Source organism: Manis pentadactyla, chromosome 2 (assembly GCF_030020395.1).
Source record: "Manis pentadactyla isolate mManPen7 chromosome 2, mManPen7.hap1, whole genome shotgun sequence".
NCBI classification, from domain to species: domain Eukaryota; kingdom Metazoa; phylum Chordata; class Mammalia; order Pholidota; family Manidae; genus Manis; species Manis pentadactyla.
Window position 1 is genome coordinate 130426672 of NC_080020.1, and position 12011 is coordinate 130438682.

Below are 12011 nucleotides of genomic sequence, written 5' to 3' on the forward strand. Positions count from 1 at the left end.
GCTTTACCAATCCCTCTCACAAGGCCACACCTACAAAAAAAAAAAATGTCTGGCGTGCAAGAATCTTAATGCAGAACTAAATTAGCTTAAAGACTTCAGGAAAATTGCATCCCATACCAAGCACAAATCTCAGATCACTGGCCTTTGATAGGCAAGAATGTCTTCTACATAAACATAAAGCATAATGAAGACTGCTGGTAGCACTGAACCCTTTTGGTAAAAGTAGCATATATATTCCACTACTTCCCTCAGGGTTTTCAGAAGAGATGACAGAGAAAGAAAACTGAGCCTTCCCAAGTGGAGCCTTCATTCAGTTTTACAACTGTATCATCTCATTTCAGAAGTACAGCAGTAAGATCTCAAACTTCAAGTCACAATACAAAAGTCTTAATGATTTGATCTTGTTTTTCTTGTCAGCAGAGATAGAATTAAAAAACAAGCACACTAAGAAAAACAACAAAACAGATTTTTTTCCTTTCAGAAAGGCCAAAAAAATATTCAGCAGAAGATGTTGGTATTTTAAAAAGAACATTTTACCAATATGGGTTTTTATAATTTCCTAGGATGATTAACATTACCTCTAAATGGTAATGCAACTTAATTTTGATTCTGAGCACTTGAAATGACCCAAGAGTACTATTCAGTCACATAGTCTAGGAAAGTGTTATTTATAAATCCAGTAAGTTAGGTATTAAATGGGAACAATATTAAGTCATAGCTACCAATACATGCAGTGCTTTACACACACGTTCTGATTTCATCATCACTGTGACCCTGCTAAGAGGTTTTATCATTCCAGCTTTATAATTAAGGATGTTGAGGTTCAAACACCTTCAATAAAGACAAAGGGACAATGCCAGCATGGTCACAGGTGGGTCCTTTGCCTTAGCAAAAACTTACATTATTTTTCACACTAGTGGCTTTAGCTCCTTCTAAAGTAGTACAACTGTCAGGACAACTAACTAATGGTTTCATGAATGCCATTACCAAGTAATCTAAAATATCAGACAGTGTTTTTAGAATAATATCAATGGCTCTAGTTGTTTGGAATACCTTTTGTCCCTAAGATAAGTAACAATTTCACTATTTTCTATTTCCCAATATCTTTCATTCTTTTCAAGAAAGAATCAATCTTCTTGATCAAAAATTTTACAGATTAATGCATATTATAGAAACTTGAGTTTTTAAAAATACAGCATGGTATCTGGATTAAAACATTCACCCCACTTGTGATAAAGAGAATACTATCTAACATTTTTCTGGAACACCATTCTGAATTTTTCAAATGCAATGAACACCATGTTTGACTCAGTAGGGAGAGTAAATAAATGCCAGTGACTGCACCCGCTTCTCCTCCCTCTGGGGTCACCATATCGCACAACGCCAGCAAGGCACCCTCTACCACAGGTGTGGGAAAGGAATACAAGCCCGGCCGTCAAAGCCAGTCGCATGGGAAGTCAACAGGTATGCACACTGCACGTGGCCCCTCTGTCCACTCTGGATGTGAGAACTGCATGCAGGTGTGTGCAGAGGTTCTGGCCGCCACTGTTGTACTGCTTCAACTTCCAACTGAGATTCTCCCCAAGCTGGTAGTGCTGACGAGAGTCCCCGAGACTCGCTAGCAAGTTCATCCACCAAACAGGCTCTCTCATTCATGTCCTAAGAAAAGCATCTTTAAACACAAACTTGAATGTTAAGATAGAGGGAAAAAATTCACTGTCTTTGTCCTCCTCCCAAAATAGAGCTTCAGAAAACTCATCAGGATTGTTTTAAAACTTCACCAAAAATCACTTACAAAGTAGAAGTTGCAAATTCTGTATTTAGATAATAATTTGTTTTCACTTGCAAACCTCCCCTGCAAGCATCTTCCCATCTATAGTCTGTCACAGTCAGTGACAGACAGGTGCTCATCACCCATCTGCTGACCCCTCCCAGAGAGGCTTTAAAAAAAATCTTAGAACAGATGAAACTTACTATCAGAGGAACATGGTCTCTGAACCTTGTTAAAGGAGCTTAAAATCTGATAAACAGATGTCTCTTTAGACTAGATTCCCCAAGAGTCCGCTAGGTAGCCAGTGTCAGAGAAGGTACACCAATGAAAATACTGTCCAGGTTATGAAGCAGAAAAGTTACAAGGTCAAAGCTCTTGTCCCTAAACTAATAAAAATAATAATGCTGCAGCTCCTAAAAGCTTCCTCCACTAGACAAACTCCTATGTATCTGATGTCAACCCACAGCCTCGTGGTGAGGCAGGCAGGACAGAACGCCAGTCCCATTTCAGACAGGAAACTCAGCACCTTTGTTTCTATAATGAAAAGACAGGGCAGAAAATCCATTCTTATACCTACCAATGTCATAGGGTATCTATGTATGGGAGTTTTATAGTTTCTGGACCTCTACATGTCTGCAATAAAAAACCAACAGCTCATTAAGGATTATCTGCCTATCCAAATGCTGTATTAGTCAAAATATAAAACAAAAAGTTTATTTCATAATGATACTGCTTTATCTTATAAATTCTTATTAAAAAACTGCATCCTCTCTATCCTTCCACTCCCACTACTTCATTATATTTCTATAGTGCCCTCTCACCTCCTAGTCAACTATATGATCACATGTTCTTTTTGTTCAGGTGTCTTCCCTGCTAGAATGGAAGCTCTATGGATGCAGGCATCTTCTTCTTTCATGCCATCAGTATGTATTTGCCGTACCCAATAAGAGACTGGCACATAAAAGGTACTAAATAAATACTTGCTGAATGAATGGATTCTTCCTCTATATTCCATACAAAATTTATTAAGAATACCTACTATCAGGTATCAGGAAGTTAAAATCAGAAATGCCTGATGCACACTTCTATGGAAACACAGACATTAGATGGACTGAGGTTTATTTTCATGTTAGAAAGAAAAGATCCTGAATTATAGCTGCAATGTCTTTCTCAAAATGAGTGACATGCCTTTTCTCTCTTTTAAAAAGTAAAAGTCCAGGGGACTTGGTCTCTTGAACAGTGTGGCCCAGAATGACCACAGAACAGAAGCAGCTAGATTCAGAGTTACCACTTTTTTCTTGAACAAATTAAGAATTCATCTTTCATCCAGTTAGAAAAAACCTCTGTTGTAAGTAAGACATACTTACTTTGAGGAGTATAGTGTAAATTTCAATGAACCAACTGTATTTTTCTCTGTATGGCCCTTGTTTGAAATTTCTGGATTAGAATACCAGTAAAAATGATTCTTTATACAGTCTAACTCACTGACCATGCAAAGCAACTTTTACAAAGGAGAACTTTGAAAAGAGAAATTATGGCTGCCATCTATTAAGACTGCTATCAGCTAATAAAACTGTTAAAAGCATGTCCACTGAGCCCTGCTCCAGAAGCCAAAGCCAGTAGTTGGTCATCTGTGGACCTTCACATGCTCACCCCTGGCTGCCTAGTTCTAAGGACCAGAAACTAGCATACAGAGTATTCTGGATAAAGATTCTATGAGGACTCTTTCTGGAATAGTTGGAAGGCCTCTGGGAGTACCTGGCCTTGCAGTTAGTCACTATGGTCCCAGACTCTGCTAGATGCTAACAAGAATATCCCAGGTGGGTGGGAGGTGCCTCCCCCTTCCCTTTCTGCAAAACTGGAACGGGAGGAAGTAAGGTCAGTAGTCACAACAATAACAGCAAGCATCTGAGTCATCAGATCCTCCATTCTTGTCAATACCCCCACTTGCAAAGATGAATGATATTCACCTTGCCCCCAAAGAAGCTATTCTAAAAAGGTTGCCCAAATGTCTATCAACAGGCAACTGATGGGACAAAGTCAGCTTATAACAGCTGTAAAGGGAAGGAGGAATCTCTCTATTCTGATATACTGCTCCCCAGAACACTGCTTAAAGTGGCACAGTCAAGGCAGAGAAAATGGTGTGTGAATACATCAGTGTTTAGGGGAAGGGAAGATGAGAACAGATGGATGGAGTGAGAGTGTTCATATTTTAGAATCACAAGAAGTAAATGAAAAAACAAAGAGAACAAAAACAATAAAGGTGTCCTATGAAGGAGGAAAGATACAGGGTGGAAGAGGCAAGGAGAAAACCTAGATTTGACTACACCTTATTTTTAACTTTTTAAAAAAACTTTTAATCCTAGAATGATGTGCACATTTTATTTAATATTGAAGCAACATGAGGTGGTTGTGTTTTTTTTAAGCCTTAAAAAGTGTAAAGCAAAATGAAGCAAATGATCCTGAATTTCACATTGGTAGGAAAATTTGATCAACACAGAGAGGAACAATTTTATGTCTTTAAAAACAGTAATAGGACAGCATATTCCTAATGGTGTATCCTTTTAGGACAAGGAAACAACCACAGAAATATTCAATTACATTTGGTCATCACCCTGTGGTAACAGCATCAGTATTACAATGTTAAATAAGTGCTTATGCTGATAAGGGTAGGAAGATTTTTAGTATAAGGAAGAAGAGATACAAATATAAACCAAAGAAAAGACATCTATAATCTTAAATCTGAATAGAAATTTCAGTTTGAAGTCATTACATTTTTTTCTCATTAAAAAACTATATATATATATACATATACACACACACACACGTATTTCCTAGATGTGTCCTCTGAAGAGGCACAGAAACAGTGACCCACCCAGGAACAGCGAGCTTCTCCAGCACCCTGCACCACTCCCCACGAAAAGGAATCAGGAACTGCAGGGAAGGCTCACTGCACACATGCAGCAGGAAATAGACAGATGAGCCTGAAACCCCGGATCACATCAGCAAGGAGCGCAGCATCCTAGTGGCGCCTGGACTCGGGGGCCGATCTGAAGAGCCTCCCACTGGTCAAAGATGGGAAAATGTTAACTTCGTAAGAGGAAAAAAAAAAAAAATCATGTGAATTGAAACACATCAAATAGACTTAAAATCATGAGCTCAAAATGGCACCAAAAAGCCTCAATGGTTTTTCATTTGTCTGCAATGACTAATGGTCATTTTTCATTAGTCTTAAAAACTGGAAAGGACAGGAATCAATCATTTACTCTGCTTTTCCTATGTGAACTGTACTGTCAGACTAACCAAGAAACTGATGATGGGACATTTCTCTTTATAGAATATCTAAGTTGATAAAGAACGAAAGATATAATTAGAGTTTCACCACAATGAATGCTTAACATCATAAAAAAGAGACAGCCAGACTCTCTCAATAAAACTCCCAGCAGAACTACTCAACACCCCTCATGAAGGATTTGTGCCTTCTCCCTGACAAATCTAAATCTAACCAAACCTCAAGATTAGCTTCTAGTTTACAGGAAATACAGAAGGGGAACTTGTTAAAGGACCACCCAATGATGCAACCAGCAAAAGTTAAAATGTAGGGAAGTCCATGGGAAAACAAATGGTTTCCTCACCTAGTAAGAAAAGGGATAAAGCAAAAAGAACAAGGAAGAAGAAGAACAAAGAGATGAAAAGAAATGTAAGACCTATCAACCAACTGCAATGCATGTCCTGTAAAACAAATTACGAGACAAGCAGGGAAACTGGAATATTAATTGTTTTTTTTAATATTAAAGACTTACCATTCATTTTAGGTCTGTCTGTGATACTGAGTTTTTTTTTAAAAAACCTCATTTTTATTACTTTTAGAGAAATAAAAATGAAACAAAATCACTGAAGTGAGTCATGGAATTGTGGAAATTCATCATACTAATTTCCCTCCTTCTGGATGCTGAAATGTTTCATGATAAAAAGTTAAGGGTGAGGTGGGTAGGGTAGGAAATATTCTTAAATCTGATGGTTTTGAGTTATTTTAGTGACACACAGAAACCGCATATACTGTATGATGGACACACACAGGACATTAAATATATAATACATTAAACACTTATACTATAAATATATAAACATATACATTCATTTTTATACACACACACAAAATATAAACCACAGGACACTTCCTTTACACTCCTTCTGACTCCAAGTATGAAGTTAGATATGTCATCTAACCTCATTTAATTTCCCTGAGGCAGGAATGCCACAGAATTAAGTACACTGCTCTCTTACTTAGCTGCAATGAGTACCTGGAGATTAGAGATTGAAGATTAGGACTATTCAAGTCCAAGGAATCCTCACTGATTGTTTAGAGAACTTTTCCTAATAAGTAAGTACTGTCTCATGGAATCACTAGTCTTTTGGTCTTTTTCAAAGTTCAGCTGTTCCACTTAGATTTAATTTACTAAAAGCCACTCACATGGAGAGCTTTTACAAAAGTACCATAACAAATATCCTGGTATTTTAAAAGGAGAGGTCAGAGCAGAAAGTGGGTCAGCCCTTGCCAGTGCTGGGCAGTGGGGGTCTGGGGTCCGGACGTGATCAAAGTGTTCTGGAGTTAGCATGATGGCTGCACAACCTTGTGAATACATTAAAATCCACTGTACACTTTTAAGAGGTGAATGTTATGGTATGTGAATTCTATCTTAATAAAAATGAAAAAAATCAGATGAGAAGTAAAAATTTTTCAGAAGTTAACTCCTTCACTGTAACTTTTCACACACACACACACACACACAAATTCAGTGTGTAAGTAACCAATTTGTTTTTAACAATGATTTTTCCCCCTTTCCCCTCCCTAAACAAGACAACAGCAAGCCTAAGGCAATCAGCAGTGACCTCATGCTAATATAACTTGCCAATTCTGGTCATAAATTAGGAAATACTATAAATTGTGGTGGTACCTATAAACTTCATTTGATAACACAGCTGGAGAAAGAAGTCCTACCATCTCTATTATTTAAAAATAGTTCTGTAGTAATTTCTTGCAATGCAAGACTTCCCTCCCCACTAAAGATATCCAACTTTAAACCTGCAGGATTTAAGGTTTTAGTAAAGATTGATAATAAACACTGAAAGACTGCTGACTTTACTTTTTCAGTTAGTTAAAAAGTCTTTTTTTAAATAAATAAATGGGACAAAAGAGGGGACAGAGGAGCAAGGGTGCTCATCACAGAACAAACTTCAAAAATAAAGCAGTGATGATCATGTGGGGTCAGCTTTCTTTAAGCCTCTCTTATGGATGCCTCTAATACTTTACTTCTAAGTAGAGTATTTCCATTACATTAACCTTAAAATCTACCTGTATACTACAAAGTCAGGAGTTTGAGAAACTGGCATGAGTCTATTTATGCAGTTTGTCAGTAAATGATTAGAAAACAGCAAATGCTCTTTTGAAAACAGAGCATATTATAAACCAGGTTTTTTTCCCTTTCACTATTTCTACTATGTATTCTCAACAATCTACAGCACTGTCCTCTTTTCATAAATATCATACTCTTCTAGTAACCTTCCAAATGCATTGTGAGTTACATTTACTTCAGCAAAATCATCAGAGTTTAACAGGGGTCAAGAAACAGTAAAAACACCATAGGAAGCCGCCCCCTAAATATGTACCAGTCCCACATGCCATAAGGACACACAAAACATACAAAAGCAGCTAGCCGTGTTATAAATTTAAAATAAAACACGTTCAACATCCAGTGGGAAAGATGGGAGAGTAGGAAGATAAGGTGAAACTTCCTCCTACATACACACCAATGAAGCAACTACAGCAAACACAATTAACCCTGAAAACAAAGACTGCAGAACAGACCATCTATACCTGGAGAAGAAAAGACCACACAGAGAAGGGTAAAGTGCAGAACTACAGTTGAGCAGGACCCCAGCCATACCCCTTTCCCAGCCCATAGGCAGAAGGAAGAAGAATGGAGCTGGGAAGGGATAAGTGCTCAGGAACTCTGCAAACGCGGCTCTGGAGATCTGCTCTGGGAATACAAGTTCACATTGCATTGGGCTTTGTCACTGACAGGGCTGGACACCAGGGAGAGCTGGAGCACTCTGGGAGGCTAAGACTCCTGCCACTTGTGGAGGGCAGGCCTGCTCTGACAGTCCCACTGAGAACCAACACAGAGCAGCAGTGTGAAAGACTTACTAGCAACGGGAAGGATGCCAGAGGGGTGGGGGTTGGAGGAAGCTCTGTCTGCAGGAGAAAGGACAGGTGGATGATGCTTCCCAAGCCCTCCCCTAGCCCAACTGCCCAACTGGTCAGGCACTTGGGTGAACCAGCTCCAAATGCACCATCCCCCTCACTGACAGCTCAGCTCTGAGGCACTTCTCTGCACACCTGTCTGCACACCCAGCCAGCAGAGGTCAGACTTGCTGCCTGACAGGCAAAAGGATGCTTTCCTGGCCCTCTCTAAGACCAACAAAGGAGGGGCCTGCCAGGAGCACTCCTTCCTCCTCGCTGGCCACCCAGCCCTGTGCCTCGTTCCCCTATGCATCTGCCTTGCCTATCCCATCAGCCCAGCAGGCCGCCATCGCTCAGGGCAGGCAGAGAGCATCCTGCCCACAAAGATCCCAGCAGAAGTAAAGCTGCAAGGCTCACAAAAGGCCTCTGTTGACAGAGATCAGTCACTGCCCGCACACTGGTAGAAATATGGCCCTACCCAAGGCCCACCAACAGTAACTGTGGCTCCACTGCAAAAGAGAACCAGGCACTGGTGAGCAAAGAGTCTTGAGCTCCTGGGCACCACAGGGTGCCTCCTTCATGAAGCCATGACTCTCTAGACCAGGAGGCAGAGTGGATCTAAAACAAAGAAACCCAAACAGAGGAATATATTCCTAACAAAAGAACAGGATAAGACAGCAGGAAGAGGACAAAATAAAATGGAGATCACCAATCTTCTTGACAAAGATTTCAACGTAAAGGTCGTAAATATGCTCACTGATATGTGGAAAAGTACTAACAATCTCAGGGAGGATTTCAACAGAGACAGAAGAGTTGGAAAAGAGGCACTCAGCACTGAAGAATACAGTGACCGAAATGAAAAATACAATGGAGGGAATGAATAATAGATTGGTGCAAGCAGAGGAGACAATCAATGAGCTGGAAATTAGAGAACAGGAAAATAACGAACCTGAGGAACACAGAGGAGAAAGAATCTCTAGCATTGAGAGGATGCTAAAAGAGCTGTGTGCCAATGCCAAATGAAACAGATTTGGCATAATAGGGGTATAAGAAGGAGAAGAGAAAGACAAAGGAGTAGAAAGTCTCTTTGAAGAAACAATTGCTGAAAACTTCCCCAATCTGGGGAAATACACATTTGGGCCCTGGAAGAGCAGACAACAAAAGGAACCCCAGGAAGACAACACCAAGGTATATAATAATTAAAATGACAAATATTAAGGCTAAAGAGAGGGTACTGAAAGCAGCTAGAGAGAGACAAAAAATTAGCTGTAATGACAACCCCAAAGACATTCAGCAAATTTCTCAGCAGAAACTTTACAGGGTAGAAGGGAGTGGCATGAAATATTTAATGTATTGAAACAGAAGGACCTTCAACCAAGAATACTCTACCCAGCAAGACAATCATTCATTTAAGATAATGATAGGAACTGAAGGAGAGATTTCCCAGATAAATGGAAGTTAAAAGAATTCACCATCACTAAACCAGTCTTACAGGATATGTTAAAGGGACTTCTATATAGATCTAAATACTTTGCATCAGTGAAAATAAACCCACAGTGAAGGTAGCAGATCAATTTCAGTTACTTATTAAGCAAGTATGAAGTTAAAAAAAAAGTAGTAAACTCAACTATACACAAAAATCGGTCAAGGGATACACAGAAAATGCAGATTATGACATCTAATACATAAAGTGTGGAGGAGGGGGAAGATTAAAAGAGAAGTACTTTTAGACTGTGAAATAGAGAGCAAATACAGACTGTTGTATATTTAGGACACTATGAATCTTACGGTAACCACAAGCCTAAGCCTATAATAGATACACAAAAAATTTTTAAAAGGAAATCAATCAGGAAACTAAAAAACCTATCAAATAACAAGAATATAACACAGGAAGAAAGGAACAGAGAGGAGTTACAAAAACAACCAAAAACAATTAATAAAATGGCAGTAAGTATATACCCATCAATAACTACTTAAAATGGAAATGGACTGAATGCACCAATCAAAAGACATAGGTGGCAGAATGGATAAAGAAACAAGACCCATCTATATGCTGCCTAAGAGAGACTCATTTCAGACCTAAAGACATATAGAGACTGAAAGTGGAAGGGTTGGAAAAAGATATTTCGTGAAAATAAAAGGTAGAAAAAAGCTGGAGTAGCAGTACTTCTATCAGACAAAATAGACTTCAAAGCAAAGAAAGTAACAAGAGACAAAGAAGGTCATTACATGATAAAGGAGTCAGTCCCACAGGAGGATATAACCATTATAAATATGCACCCAAAACAGGAGCAACTAAATTTGTAAAACAAATATTAACAGAACTAAACAGAGAAATAGACATCAACACAATCATATTAGGGCACTTTTACACACTACTTATATCAATGGACAGAACAACCAGAGAGAAAGTAAAGAGAAAAACAGGCACTGAACAACACACTAGATCAGATGGACTTAACAGATATGTACAGAACATTTCACCCAAAAGCAGCAGGATACACATTTTTCTCAAGTACACATGGAATGTTCTCCAGAACAGATCACATACTAGGCCACAAAAAGAGCCTCAATAAATTTTAAAAGACTGAAATTATATCAAGTAGCTTCTCAGACCTCAATGGTATGAGACATGAAATAAATTACACAAAGAAAACAAAAAACCCCCATAGACACATGGAGGCTAAACAACATGCTTCTAAATAATCAATGGATCAATGAACAAATCAAAGAGGAAATCAAGCAATACATGGAAATAAATGAAAGCAAAAATACAACTGTTCAAAATATGTGGGACACAGCAAAAACTGTCCTAAAAAGGAAGCACACAGCAATCAATTTAGGCTGACCTTAAGAAACATGAACAACCCTAAGCAGTTTAAGCTCACAACTAAAGAAACTAGAAAAAGAAGAACAAATAAAACCCAAAGTTAGCAGGAGACATAACAGAGATCAGAGCAGAAATAAATAAGAATGAAACAATAGAAAAAAATTAATGAAACCAAGAACTGGTTCTTTGACACAACAAATAAAATAGACAAACCCCTGGCCAGAGTTACCCAAGTAACAAAATCAGAAATGAAAAAGGAATAATACACAACAGATACTACAAAAACACAAAGAATTTAATTGGAGAATTCTATGAAAAATTATATGCCCATAAATTGGAAACCCTAGAAGAAATGCACAAATTCCTAGACAAGTATAACCTTTCAAGATTGACCCAGGAAAAAACTGAAAATCTAAACAGACCAATTACAATTACCAGCAATGAAATTTAATTGGTAATCAAAAAACTCCCAGAAATAAAAATCCAGAATGAGATGGCTTCACAGCTGACTTCTACCAAACATTTAAAGAACAGCTAATCCTCATCCTCCTTAAAGTATTCCAAAAAGTACAATAGGAGAGAATACTTACAAACACTTCCTATGAGACACTACAAAAAAAGAAAATTACACACCAATATCCCTGATGAACATAGATGCAAAAATAAATCCCAAAACAAAACAGAAAAATGAACAAAACAGCAGTAGACTCACACACAGAGAAGTGACTCTTGGTTACCATGGGGGAGGGGTGAGCGGACAGGAAGAGTGTGATAAAGGGACACAAAAATTCTCAATCATAAGATAGGTTGGTCACAGGGACGGTAGTATAGCATGGAGAATATAGCCAGTGATTCTCTAACATCGTTCTACACTGACAGGTAGTAACTGCATTAGTCGGGGTGAGGACTTAATAATGTGGGTAACTGGTGAACCATTGTATTATATACTTGAAACTAATACAGAACTGTATATTAACTATACTTAAATTTTTAAAAATCTACGAAAACTAAAGAAAAAAAGAGAAACAAAACCTAAAAAAATAAATAAAAATAATAAAATGTTCAAGAAGACACAATCAGATCAGTATGCCTGTTTATGAAAGATAAAAATTTATCAAAGGGAACTCATCCAGGAAAATTGTTTAAAAGCATATTACAGTCCAGAT

General features: G+C 38.2%; 1 protein-coding gene across 7 annotated transcripts in view; it reads right to left on the minus strand.

Moving 5' to 3' along the window:
• Window positions 1–12011, minus strand: part of TRIO (trio Rho guanine nucleotide exchange factor) — a 374188-nt gene that overhangs the window by 209523 nt on the left and 152654 nt on the right. The gene's annotated exons all lie outside the window — the stretch shown is intronic.